Raw genomic sequence first — 15,286 nt, forward strand, 5'->3', positions numbered from 1 at the left:
AGAAGATACATCATCGTGGCATCATAGGCTCGGGAACATGAGTGAGAAGGGGATGCATATTCTTCACTCAAGAAATTTGTTTCCAGGTTTGAAGCATGTTGATTTAAAATTATGTGAGAATTGTGTTTGTGGAAAACAGAAGAGAGTGAGATTCCACAGAGTTGGGAAAGAAAAGAAGAGTGAAAAATTAGAACTTGTGCATACATATGTATGGGGACCTGCTCAAATATCATCTCTCAGTGGCTCTCGTTATAATGCTACTTTTATTGATAATGAAACCAGAAAGACCTGGATTTATTGTATTTGAAATAAATCTGATGTATTTGATACTTTCAATAAATGGAAGTTTGGTTGCAAAATCAGATAGGAAAATGGTTGGAGTGTCTCAGATTGGAAAATGGAGGTGAATATTGCAGCAAAGAGTTTGATAGGTATTGTTCAAAGAATGGAATTCACAAAGAGAAGACAGTTCCAGGAACAACACAAGAAAATGGTGTGTCAGAAAGGATGAATGGGACAATCATGGAGCATGCAAGGTGCATGAGATTGCATGCAAGATTGCCTTTACAATTTTGGGTAGATGATGTAGATACTATTATTTATCTAATAAACATAGGGCCTTCAAGTTCCTTGGATGGTGGTATTCCAGAGGAGGCATGGACAGGTAAAATGGTAAACTACTATTTTTTAAAGAATTTTGGTTGCTAAGTCTTTTTCCACATTAATAAAGAAAATAGAACAAAGCTTGAGGAAAAATCAAAGAAATGTACCTTTATTGGATATGGTGTTAATGATTTTGGTTATTGCTTTTATGATTATGAAAACCACAAAACCATTAGGAGCAAACATGTCATATTCAATGAAAGGGTTTTGTATAGGGATCAGCTACATGAAAAGAAACAGGAAAAAGAAAACAAAGAATACACAGTGCTTGATGAGATCACAGAAAAAGTGAGGTGCCTGAAAATCATAATGATCAACAGCAAGAACAAATACAACAACCATAATAGCAACAAGCACTTCAAACACCTGGAAGTGGTGTTAGAATATCTACCAGGATAAGTAGACCCCCTGAATGATACTCTCCTTCATGATATTATGTATTGTTGACTGATTCTAGTGAACCAGAATGTTATGAAGAAGCAGTGCAGGTAGAAACCAGGAAGAAGTGGGAACAAGCCATGAAAGAAGAGATGGACTCCTTAGCACATAAATAGACTTGGGACTTAGTCAGGTTGCCTGCAGGTAAAACAACATTGAAAAATAAATGGGTTTACAAGTTGAAGGTAGAAGATGGAGGTAGAAAAAGGTATAAAGCTAGAATTGTGGTGAAGGGGTTTGAATAGAAAAAGGGTATAGACTTTGATGAGATATTTTCTCCTATTTTTAAAATGACTTCAATCATAACTATTTTAAGTCTAGTAGCAGCTGAAGATTTTCATCTTGAGCAGTTAGATTTAAAGACAACCTTTCTCCATGGGGATTTGGAGGAAGAGATATATATGCAGCAACCACAAGGATATGAGGTAAAAGGGAAAGAGAAACTAGTGTGCAAGTTGAAGAAGAGCTTGTATGGATTAAAACAGGTTCCAAGGCAGTGGTATCTAAAATTTGATAGGTTTATGTCTTAACAAGGTTATACTAGATGTCACTTTGATCATTATGTTTATCTCAAAAGGAAAAATAATGCAAGCTATATTCTAATTTTATTATATGTAGATGACATGCTTGTTGCAGGTTCTAACATGCAGGAACTAAATGTGCTCAAAATAAAATTGGCTAACTCATTTGCAATGAAGGATTTGGGTGCTGCAAAACAAATCCTTGGTATGAGAATAACTAGAGACATGAAGAATCGAGAATTAACATTGTCTCAGAGTGAGTACATAAAAAATGTGTTGAAAAGATTTAATATGCAAAATGAAAAACTAGTTAGTATACCTTTGGCTAGCCATTTCAAACTAAGTAAGGAGGCGTGTACGAAGACTCAAGAAGAAATGGTTTATATGTCTAAAGTTCCATATGCATCAGTAGTTGGAAGCTTAATGTATGCAATGGTCTACACAAGGCCTGATATTGCACATGCAGTGGGAGCTGTAAGCAAGTACGTGAACAATGCAGGAAAAGAACATTGGATGGTGGTGAAGTGGATTCTCAGGTATTTGAGAGGTACCACAAATCAAGCATTATGCTTTGGTGGTTCAAATATTTCTCTATGGGGATACGTTGATGCAAATATGGCAGGTGATAGAGATAACATGAGAAGCACAATAGGGTATGTTTTTACTGTAGGTGGAACAATTGTCAATTGGGTTTCAGAACTGCAAAGTGTTGTTGCACTCTAAAAAATGGAAGCAGATTATGTTGTTGCTACACAGGCTAGTAAAGAAATGATTTGGTTACAAAAGTTTTTGGATGAATTGGGTAAGAAGCAGGAGTTGGGAAGGTTATACAGTGACAACCAGAGTGCCATACATCTTGCAATTCCAAGACTAAACATATATAGCTCAAGTACCATTTCATACAGTCAGTGTTGGAAGATGGACAGTTGAAGCTATAAAAGGTACACACTAGCCAGAATCCTGGATATATGTTAACAAAAGTTGTAACCAGGGAGAAACTGAGATTCTGCTCAGTTTCAATTAGTCTTCAAGTATGATGAAGAAGATGAGAAACAACCAGGTCCAAAGTGGAGTCATTTTCCAACAAATGAAGCAACGGTGGAGATGTTATAATCAGTGTCCAAGTGGGAGATTGTTGGGTGTGGAGCCTTATTATCTTCTTTATTAAGAGGTATTACCGCATTGGACCTCAGTTTGTAATGTGGCAGAAACGTCACCCGTAATATTTGTGCTGCAAGGGGGGTCCAGGGGGGGTGGCTATTATCTGGAGCCACCCCCTGGTGGGGGATCGGGAACAACGCCCTTGAAGCTAAAAATAGATGTAAAATTGCCTTGTAAAATGTTGTAATTTCATAGTCAATCTTGGTCGTTCATTAGGTAGAGATATGACGGTATAAGTTATGTTTAATTTAGGGCTTTTTTCCCTACAAGGAAACCTCTCACTATATATGAGGGAATTGTATTGCATCTATGTAGATTGGTATTTTGAGTAAGAAAGAGAGAGGAGATTGTGTGAGAGCAAAGAGGGAATTACATCGGATCTGTTGTAGGTTGTATCTCTTTTGTTTGTTGGATAATATAAAAGGAAGGACTGGTTGTTTCTCTTTGGACGTAGCCCAAATTGGGTGAACCACGTATATTTGTGTCTCTCTTGTTTTATGTGTTTTTTGTGCTTATATTTCTGCAAAATATTTTATGTGTTCCATTGCTCTGTAATATATAATTTTCTAAAATGGATTGCGCAACTATGGAAGAAGGAATTCCCAAATAAATATGGGCTATTCCTCTCAGGAATTGTGCAAGGAATAGGGGCTCAGTAGGCATAAAAAATTGGTTAAGTGTTGGTCAATGTGGGCTTGTTAGGCAGAGAGTTGATCATATTTGTATAGGTATTGTTCTAGTGACAACAACATTTGTATTTTCACTTAGATTTCTGATTAATGCAATATAGATAGTAGGGTTTTGAGTTGTGGCTTTCCCCGAATAAATATTGTATTATGTGTCTTTGATTATCTTCCTCTGGTCGATTACTGTTTTCATCGATCATTGGTTTCCGTTGTTTAAGTAGAGTATATTCTTGTCTTGTGTTTTAGTACGTTACATGAGTTGTGAATCTACATGAAAATCTACATGGTATCAGAGTTGATTACAGAACAATAGAGGAGATTTCAAGTTTGGGGTTATATGTGAAATTCAAATTTGCAGTTCACACTTTAGGGTCAGCAAATGGCTTCCTATGGTTTGAGACTTGATTATGTCTTGGATGGTAGCTCTAATTACATAGCCTAGAAGGACAGGATGGAGGTCGTGTTGGAAGATCATGGCCTCAAGGAATTCATTGATCAAGACATTCCTAAGCCCCCAACATCAGATGCCAAAGATCTAGCTAAATGGACGAAGTGTGTGGGAAGGGTGAGGTGAATTATCCTTGAGGGAGTTCAATACCACATTGTCTCGAGTCTCCATGGCAAGGAAACTATGTACACTATGTGGAAAGCATTGATAGAGCTGTTTCGAAATAGCAGTGACCATAGGAAGTTGGCAATGAAGGAAAAACTTCGAAAAATCATGATGGAGGTGGGTGAGTCAATTCCAAATTACTTAACTAACTTCACTCATTGTCAGGATGAGCTTGGAAGTGTTGGAATAACCATTTCCGAGGATGATATGGTGAGCCTAACCCTTCTAGGAATTCCCAAGAGTTGGCATAGATATGAGGACTCTGTCAATGGGAGGGAGAAGCATGGAAAATTTTAGGGGCTAATATTCGCCCAGTGGGCTAATTTTCTATGATTTTCCACAAAAAAGATTTTCCAATTTCCAATTTTTATAAAAGATGATTTGTCTAAATTTTAGAATATAAAATTATTTTACCTTAAAAATCGCCAACATTATATAAATACTATATATAAAATCATTATAAATTTGAATAATTTTACAAATATATCAATAAACATTTTATAGTTTGCATTTTAGGGATTATTGAGATTCACTAATGTTTTTAAACCTCAATAACATTTTCCATCCTTAAAATTTTCCTTGGGGAGAAGCTTCCTGATTGGGAACATTTGTGGTCAGATTTGGTACAAGTGGAGTTTTGATGGAACACCAGAGATGAGACCTCTTCCAAAGAAGGGGAAGAGGAATTTTCCTAAGCAAGTAAGGAAAAGAAGGCCAAGGGAAAGAAGTCCCAAGGAGAGGCTGTTGAGCCTCCCTTTTGTCTAGATTTCCATACTTTTTGATGAATAACTCTTATGACTACACTTGGTGTTTATAGTTATTATTATCATTTTTATGCACTGTTGGGCTACTATAGAGGCATTTAGAGGTAACAAGTTATTGATCTATGAATTCTTTTTTCTTTTTAATTTGAAAATATTTGAAGTGAAAATATTATTAATAGTAGGCTCTCCTTGTGGTAGGTGTACATTTCTTGTTCTAACAGCAGTTCATGTTCTAGTGGTGAAAATCATGTTCTCACCTCCATGATTTTCATACATCGAGTTGTCATGATGGAAAACAAGCATATGGGTTTTGAAGAGAATATGTTCAAGATGGTGATGTGTTCCCTTAATCGCACCTAGGTCTTCAAATTAGTGCGTAGAGATAATGTTAAAGCATGCAGTCAAACTATTTCTAGAGGCCACAGAGGTTGTTAACAACGTGATACTCTCATGACTGTTATGGCAAGGTTTTCATTACTTGACACCGATCGTTGTGTGTATATAGAACTTCAAATCAATCTGAATCCAGTCAAATAATTAAATTCCCAATTTCAATACAGAAATCGGTTTACAAAGGCTCCAATTATATATGTTGTTAATCTTTGATTCGAGTAACTCGGAGGCATCATTGTTATAAATATGAAGGTCGTGAAATATACATGGGGGAGATAGTTGTATTCTGTAGATTGCATTTTTCAAACAAGGATCAATTTTTTTAGGCAAGGAAGGGAGGAGCCTGCGTGCCCAGTGGGATGATCCCTAGAGGGGACCACTGGAGCGAAGCTCTGCATGATTCTACACTGATGTAACAGGACTTCAAAATTAATACAAACTGGCATCTGGATTATATTCCTAGTTTTTCTTTGAATCTTTTGAGATTGTGATTTAACTACTGCAAGGGCAACGAGCTGGGTGGTTTGGGCCCACCATCCAGTCTGTTGCCCCATACCTCTTAGGATTTTCTGCATTCTATTTTGATAAATGCATAATGTGTAAGTGTGATTTGATATAGCTCTGTAATTTCATTCCACGGCTCTTCTTTATGCTTTGATCATCTGAGATTTGTAATTTCATTTCATAGCTCTTTTTCATGCTTGATTAATGATATCATTGTTTCCTTGGAGTGTATTTTTATATGAAGAATGAGATAAGGAAGGCAGAGTATAGATAATCTCTTATTTACATTACAAGTTAAGAGTGTCACTTACCCTAATCTTATTTTCTGCCTAACGAGATTTACTTTTAGAATAAAATGATGAAGGAAATAATTTATTTTTAAGGTTCTAGTTGATTTAACTCATCATGCATTATTTCTAGCATTCATGATTGCCTTGGAAACATTATTTCAGATGTGAAAATGATCTTTGGATTTTGGGAACAACAATATTTATTCCTATAATTCTAATACTCAAATACCAAGATCAACATGAGGGGAGAATGTAACCTTGTTTTATTGGCAACAAGAAGTATTCACAAAACTCTTTAGAATGTTTCTAATCAAATGTCATGATTAATATCTCTTCATCATAATCAAATACTGCTTTAGCAATACATACATAATGTATAATATTGTTGTGATTAGAAAGAAAGTCTTCCAGAAGATCAGAGTGAGCTTTGAATTAGTAGGGAATGAGTTTATTTTGTTTGGTTCTATTGCATTCTTTACTTCTTTGAAACTTAGTAGGTAATCCTTTGAGAGGTTTTGAAAACTAAATCACATTCTTTATTTCTTAAATGGTTTTTCAGTTTGAGTGGAATCTACATTCCCTTGTCCCCTAGACAACTAAGGTAGACTTGTTGCAGGAGTCACTCAACCCATAAGAGGAGCGAGAAGTAAGTTCAAAGTGTGTTTACTTTGCTTTGAAGAATCTTGTTCCTTTTTCTAAATGATGCCTTTGAATTGTTTTCAAGAGATTTATTTTTATTCCACAAATCCTTGGGGTCTTCTTCTGGCATATATTGTGCTATGCCTCTAAGTTTACCAACTCGGATTGACAATTTAAATGTTGGTGTAAATATTGCATTTATACCACTCGACATTTTGGCATCGTTGCCAGGAGGCGTTGTAGGATAAGGCCTCAAAATTTTTTCATGCTTTTCCCTTTCTTTCGCAAATGAATTTTTAGATTAATGAGATTCCCCTTGCTTGTTGGAGCATACTGGATGGTATTTCTAGAGAGCTCACAAGCCAGGTTTTCTTTATTGCAAATGAGTTCTTTTCCTTTACTGCAAAGTGTGATGCCTAATTTGTTTCTTTTACTGCAATAGAGTTTTTACTGCAAAGTGTGATACTTGATTTACTGCAATTGAGTTTTTAAGAGTGAATTTTCTTACTACAAAGTATGATGCTGGGTTGTTTTCTTTACTGCAATTGAGATTATTTGGTTTGCAAAGTGTGATTTTCTTGCTGGTTCATTTCTTTTAACTGCAATTGAACTTCTAAGTTAGTGTGTTTCTATTTTTATGGTGTTGTAAGAACCCCCCGCTCTAAATCCATGTGCTAACAAGACCTTCCAACTAGCAGGAAAATTCCAGGAAGTGTGATGCTATTCCAATAATGATCTCAAATCCTAGAAGTTGGGGTCTCTGCTTCATAGAAAGAACACATTTTGGCATCAATTAGAAATAGGTCTATTACCCTGGAAGAAAAGACTCTTAAAGATCCAAAAGATTTTCGTAGGGAAACCAAGAAGCTATGGATCATGCTTGATGAGGAGAAGCCATTAAAAGGAGAGAATAAAGAACATCCATCTGATCTAGCCTACACTTCAGGGGATAAACAGAGAAATTTGGAGGATTTGCATGATGACCAAGAGTATATGGATCCCATTGAATCTTGGTTTCAGATGACTGTCAGTATCCACTCCTCCTTTATCATTTGACAATTTGTAGAATCACATCAGTTAATGCAGCCAGTTCCTCGCGTTCTGGTATTTTATCAAATATGATTTTCAAATTTGAAAATGAGTAAGATTATCCTCTTGTTGTGCACATGGTTGCATTGGAAGTACTCCTATACTTAAGAGGAAGTCTTCTGCTTCTTAGGGTAGAGTAGGATAGAAGAATAAATCAATGCCATGAATAAAGATGTTACAACAATGCTATTAGGGCTCTGACTTCCAAAGTATGGCCATTGAAACTGCTTTAATCCACATTGGTTGTTAACACACACATTTGTGGTAAGTCTTGTTGAGTATGATTCACTCTAATACCTCATGATTTTGCAAAAGTGACCATGATTAATCACTCTAATGAGTTTTCATCTAAGATATATATTTTTAGTTTCCCTTAGAAGGTATCATTGGAAAACCTCCTATGGTGGACCACTCTTGTAAAGATCATAATGAGCCATTCATGAGAACACTAGCATTATTAACTCAAAGAATCTTTCAGTCATTATCTAGGACATCTTATTTAAATGAATCTTTAGGGTAGAGGAACTAGCCAGTAATGATTAGTCATTTAAAACTTTTCACACCATCCCATACTCTTAAGGAGTAGATCTACCTCCCCACTTATTAAGTAAACTTTGAATTTAATCATAATTAGAGTTTACAAAGGATTGATTGGAGGATAGGAGGTCTCATGATGAGCCGACCTACCACGATCATGAGATCTAACATGCATGACATTACTGCTATTGGTCACCAAGCCAGAGTAATGGCTTTCAACTGAAAATTTGGAAGACAAGAGGTCTCATCACGAGCCAGCCTGTTCATCCATGTTACTTCTTGTGAGTGGCACTGTCGTCATCTCGTTACCAAGCCATGATAGTGGCCTTCATCTAAATTTTAAAATTAAATAAGATAACCCTGAATCTATATCTAGTAAGTGGGACACAAGCATTTCATTAGGTCAAAAGACATCCTTGCCGAGGCTATAGATACCTATGAGCATTAGGGCCATGCCTGTGGTACTAAAGTTAATTGCACACTATGACTTACTCAGTTATATTTCTCTTTCCGTAAAAGTCATCATTTATTTTTTGGACAATTTTTTTAAGATGATTTGAGAATGATGCTTTGAGTTCTACTTTTTCGAACATTAGGAATCTTTAATGAATGTGGTACCCTTATTGAAGGTAATTCTCTGTACTGGATTAAGAATAAATTTAGTTTTGCATCTAGATGATAACAAAATTTAGAGTGTTTTTATTTCCCTTTTTTGGTATCATAACCCACTTCAATTTTTCATGGTATTTAGGGTAATGAATTACTCAGCGATGATTACTCACAAGATATTGATGGAAAATAATGTGTGTTGATTGTGGCTACCTCTAAATAAGCACTACATGGCCTAGGTACATGATTTCTATAGTAGGTGCAGGAATCTTGTGGTAGTCTTCTTGAAATTGCACCTTTTCAACAAAGATTTGATTTTTTGATGTTAATAAGACTCTGAGCAAACAATAGAATTCTGAAAAGAAATCTATGAAAAACAGGGAGTTCATTTGAGACAGGATAATTGGATTGTAATATCTATCATAATGGTGCAATATTTTACTTGTTCAAAGTACTTCTTTCCTGTACCTGATCTTGTTACATCGAAGATTTCTTCCCCTTGATAATTTTATCATTCTTGCACTCAATGCTTACATAAGGGTTGTAACACGGTTTAGTAGACACTATAATTATGTTGCAGACTTGATGGAAACTTTAAAAGGATGTATCGGTGTCTTGTTGATCATTAATCTTTAAGTAATTCCCCCTACCATCTTCCATGATTTTTCATTTGGTACTCCATGCCCTAGACTTTCAATAAAGATAATGGTATATGCGCAGATATTTTTGATGTGTCTGGTACTTTGATGACAAGTGTCTATGCTAGAGATGCCCTGATTTTGTAATTATGATCTCTATTTCTCAATGATCGAAATATTTATCGAATGCTCATGCACATATAACACTTATGGATTAGGGTAATTATGTTCTAAGGATGAGGAGGTTGTCTGAAATCACTTTTATAATGGAACTTGTTCTTTGACCGTATCACTGTCATTCTCTACAATTATTGCTTTCTTCCCTCAAGTACTAACTTTATCACACCAGCCTCAGATCTTATCCAGCGCTCATCATAAGTATTTATGTTGATTAAGAAAATAGCAAATCAACTTTTCCAACTTTGATAGTTTTATTTCATATGTTATTTAAATACGTTCCTGGAGAATGTTGAGGTTGTTTTTTTTCCTTTCTTTATTTACCCCTGAGTGTATATTTATTCTCAAAGCATGAATAAACTGAAATATGACCATGACGAGCCAACATCCATAGAAGAGCTTGAGAAAACCCCTGAATACAATGCATGCAAACAAATATTTGTTAAGGAAGGATGGCATGAATTCATGGCTAAGTTTCAGGGGTCTGAAGATGAGGTTACGTTGAGGTTTGCACAAGGGTTCGATGGAATGGTAACTTGAAATTAGTATTTGACTATGAATGTGAATGAGAAAACTATTTCTCGAGCAACTGGATGACCATCCAAAGGAATTAATTGGTTCAAGAACTAAAGAGTGGATAAATAACAGAGTATGTAATTTCTCAAAGCAAGGTGCCAGGATGTTAACTGGGCAAAAGGGATACCACATTCCTAGATTAGAGATGAATGGTGTGCTCCTCTATTCATCCTCAAGAAATATTTGACCTGCGAAGGCAGGTATGCAACAACTTTCCTATATCATATTGGTTTGCTGCTACATTTCACTGGAGAGAAAAAGATAAATGCTCCCCTATTTCTTGTTGAAAAGGCTACATAAAATGTCATAGAGAGTTCGTAGAGTTGTTAAGAACCCTAGGGAAAGCCTTTATCATTATAGGCTTATCAAAATATTAATTTTGGATGAGATAGGTATAAGAAACGATAGATGGGATGATTTTCTTCAGCGGAATGGGTTTATTACAGGCATCGAAAAATCAAGCACCCAACTTCCTGTTGAATTGTGTGAGGTAGAGAATACTCCAGAGGAAAATCAAATGAATGATATACTCTCCTCGCATCCCAAGAATTTGAGACGAAGAAAGGTGTAGTTTTAACCCCGTACAAAAATTGTCTGCATACAAATTATAAAAATATAAAATAAACAATGGTGAGAGCATAACAAATAAACAAATATACATAGAGATTTTCCCTTGGATCCCAAAATTAGGACTACCAAATTGATTTTTCATTATTTTCCTTTCAGTGTTACAATACATATATATACATGTTGAAGCATCCATAAACCCCAATCCATTAACCCCGGATTAGAACATAACCATAGTTCCCTTGACCAGATCTACAAAATACCGTGGACCAAAAACCATGTGTGAAATCCATGCACCAAACCATAGGTAGGTCTCCCCACCTAATATAACACAACCCAAAATTCTCCCACTTGTTGCTTTCTTTCCACAGGGGGCAATAGGACAGCTTACTCATTCATCCAGCCCTGTAACACCCATTGTTTCTCTACACCAAGAGAACTTCTCAGTGCTCACAGAATTTTTCAATGCATCTGCAGTATTCTTCAAAGTGTCCACCTTTACCAACAACACCTTTTTTGTCTTCTACCATATCCCTCACAAAGTGATACTGAACATCAATGTGCTTTTTCTTTGAATGATAAGAAGGGTTCTTTGCCAAATAAATTTCACTTTGGTTGTCAAATTCTATCCTTATATCTCGTTGTACTAACCCCATACTTGAACACAATATATGCAACCAAACTGCTTCCTTGCTTGCATGAGTGGCTACCATGTAAATAGCCTCAGCAGTTGACAGTGCCACTATAGATTGTCTCTTACTCATCTAACTGACTGCACCTCCAAATAGGTTAAACACATATCCATTTGGAGATATTCTCTGATCCAGATCTCCAACCCAGTCTGCACAACAAAGCCGTGGATGTCCAAAAATTTGTCCAATCCTAGTCTTCCTTGGTAGCACAAACCATAATCACTAGTGCCACGCAAATACCTGAAAACCCACTTCACTATTGTCTAATTCTCCTTCCCTATTTTTGACATAAACCTGCTCAATACTCCCACTGCATGTTCAATGTCTGGTCTAGTACAGACCATTGCATACATCAAACTACCGACTACACTTGCATATGGAACATGGGACATGTCCTCTTCCTCTTCTTGTGTCTTGGGACACTGTTCAACAGATAACTTTACACCTACAAGAATAGGAACCTTCACTGGTTTACTATCCTGCATATTAAACCTCTTTAATATTGTCTCGACATACTTCCTCTGGTTTAACCAGAGCTTCCTCTTTGCTCGATCTAATTTAATTTCCATGCCCAAAATATAGTTTGCAACACCAAGATATTTCATGTCGAATTTGGAGGACAATTGGGTCTTCAAATCTTGGACAATTTCTTTGTCATTTCCAACCAGCAACATATCATCCACATACAAGACCAGATAAATAACACGATCACCAATTAATTTAAAATATACGCAGTGATCTCCTTTGCTTCTAGTGATGCCAAGTCCCTGTATAAATGTATCAAATTTCTAATACCACATCCTTGGTGACTGTTTTAACCCATACCTAGAATTTTTTAACTTGCATGCCAGGTTTCTTCATGTATATCTCTTCTTCCAGATCCCCGTGAATAAATGTTGTCTTCGCATCCATCTGTTCTACCTCAAAATAAAAAGCAACAACAATAGATAAAAGTAATCTAATAGAAGCTACCTTGGCAAAAGGAGAAACAATATCACCAAAATCAATTCCCAGCACCTGGGAATAACCTTTTTCTACCAACCGAGCTTTGTATTTATCCACCTTTCCTTCTGCATTCATCTTCTTCTTGAACACCCGTTTGCTACCAATCGGTTTCCTTCCAGCCGACAACTCCACCAGATCCCAAGCCTCATTTTTGTGCAAAAATTCCATTTCATCAACCATGGCCTCTTTCCATAATTTTCCATCCTCTCAATCTATTTCTTCCTTCATAGTTTTAGGATCATCATTAGTAATAGATAAAGCAAAATTTGAATAGAAATCATATGGACTATACCTTTTTGACTGCGTTCTTTCTCAAACTGATCTTCTCACAACCAGAGTTTGTGGCTCTTCATCTTTTGATTCCTCTTATACTGTAGAGTTTGATTCTTCCTCCTTTAGCTCAAACTCTATCTTCTCATGTTCCTTTGGTAGGAATTCATGTTTAATAACATCTTTCACCTCTCTAAACACCACATCTCGGTTGTACACAACCTTCCTTGTTACTGGGTTTCAAAGCTTATAACCTTTTAAACCATCCTTATACACAATAAAGATGCACTTTTTAGATTTACTATCCAACTTTGTTCTTTTCTCCTTTGGAATATGTACATATGCATCACATCCAAATACCCTCAGATGTGAAAGAGAATGTTTCTTACCAGTCCATACCTCTTGATTAGATGCTCTATCACCAAGTCTCCATCTTTCATCGTCAAGTTATACAAATTTTTCCATCGGAATAGTTTATTCACCATAGACTTACATTGGTAAAAGGTCCCTAGCTTATCCCACAAATCCTTCACTGTAGCTTCCCTTGATACATTCAACAATATTGAATCTGAGACACATAATCATATCTTACTTTTTTCCTTCCAATCCAACTTCTTCCAATCTTCATTGGACATTGTCGTTGGTTTAGTACCTGGATCAGCTACATTCCACTAATCGTTATCCACAAGTAGATCCTCCATCTTGTGTTTCCACAACTCAAAACTCTAACCATTAAATTTCTCGATCTCTATCTTTCCACTGCTCGCTATCTTCTTTGACCACAAGAATCGATCTCGTAGATCTCCCACTGAACAAGGTCTACCATAGGCCTAAGCAAAACCCCTCAGCAATAAAGGCGTCCCCTTGAAGCCAAAATGACTCTTATACCAAATGTAGGTTTTAACCCCATACATAAATTACCTGCATACAAATTCTAAAAACAGAAAATAAACAATGGCAAGAGCATAACACATAAAACAAATATACATAGATATTTTCCCCTAGATCCCAAAACTGAGACTACCAGATTGATTTTTCATTATGTTCCTTTCAATGTTACAATACATATATATACATGTTGAAGCATCCATTAACCCTGGGTTAGAACATAACCGTAGTTCCCTTGACCGGATCTACAAAATAACATGGATTGAAAACCATCATGCCCAAAACCATGTGTGGAATACATGCAAAAAACCCTCAAACCCCTCAATAGTGGGTCTGCCACCCCCCGTGAACCCCCCGCTGCGCTCGGGGCTAGTCGTGGAAAGAATATAACACAACCTAACAAAAGGTAAATTCCCCTGTAACCCCTGCAACATTACCATGTGAACCTTAAACCCCCATTGTTATAAAAAGGGTTACTTGTAGCCTAATGAAGACCACCTGACCTCCTTCCTAAAACTTGGAACCTCAAACCATTGATTTGGATCGAGAGGAAGAATAAATAGTAAAAGAACATACAAGTGCCATTGATGGAGAATGAGATAAACTCTGCAGATTTGAAGAATTTACTGAGAAATTCATGTCCCATATTAGGAATCTGGTAACTGATATAGTCAATAAACCAATTATAGAAGTAGATCAAATAGAAAGCCCTGTGAAAGAAGAAAATCAATTTAAAATCCCTATGACAGAGATGTACTCAGGGTTTGAGTTCACAATCAATCCTCCTAGAGTGGAAACTGTTGACCTTCACTCCACCAATCAACAGAGATCAAAATGATCCATTGATGGTTATATATTGAGGAAGAAAGATAGGACAATAAAAATATTGAAAAGGAAGATAAAGGAGCTTATTATTCATAAGGGAAAATTAAAAGGGGAAAACAGAGATTTGGAAAAACTTTGTATTAAGATGCATAATAAAAACAATAGGTTGAGTGTTAAGAATGAGAAGTTGCGGAATTTGGCCAGGGATTGGATCAAGCGAGCTAGATATTATGCTACTCATAACAAGATTTTAAAGAGAGAAATCAACATGGCCAAGAACACAGGAGGAAAGAACCTAAAAATTTCAATTAATACAGTAGGGCTTTAGGCCATGACCTTGCATTTTTTAAATTTTGAATTCTATCTCATGGTTTGGCTTGCACGAGGATGTGCAAGAAGGTTAGTGTGGGGGAGTGTTGAGCCTCCATTTTGTCTATATTTTCATACTTTTTGCTGAATAACTCTTATGCCTGCACTTGGTGTTTATAGTCATTATTATCCTTTTTATGCATTGTTCATATATTATAGAGGCATTCAGAGGTAACAAGTTATTGATCTATGAATTCTTCTTTTTTTAATTTGAAAAGATTTGATGTGAAAATATCATTAATAGTAGGCTCTCCTTGTGGCAGGTGTACAATTCATGTTCTAACAACAGTTCCTGTTCCAGCAATGAAAATCATGTTCTCACCTCCACGATTTTCATATATCGAGTTGTCATGATGGAAAACGAGCATATGG

The sequence above is a fragment of the Pinus tabuliformis genome, chromosome X (genome assembly GCF_031772625.1).
Source record: "Pinus tabuliformis cultivar Carrire ecotype Pingquan chromosome X, CPIR1, whole genome shotgun sequence".
Taxonomy (NCBI): domain Eukaryota; kingdom Viridiplantae; phylum Streptophyta; class Pinopsida; order Pinales; family Pinaceae; genus Pinus; species Pinus tabuliformis.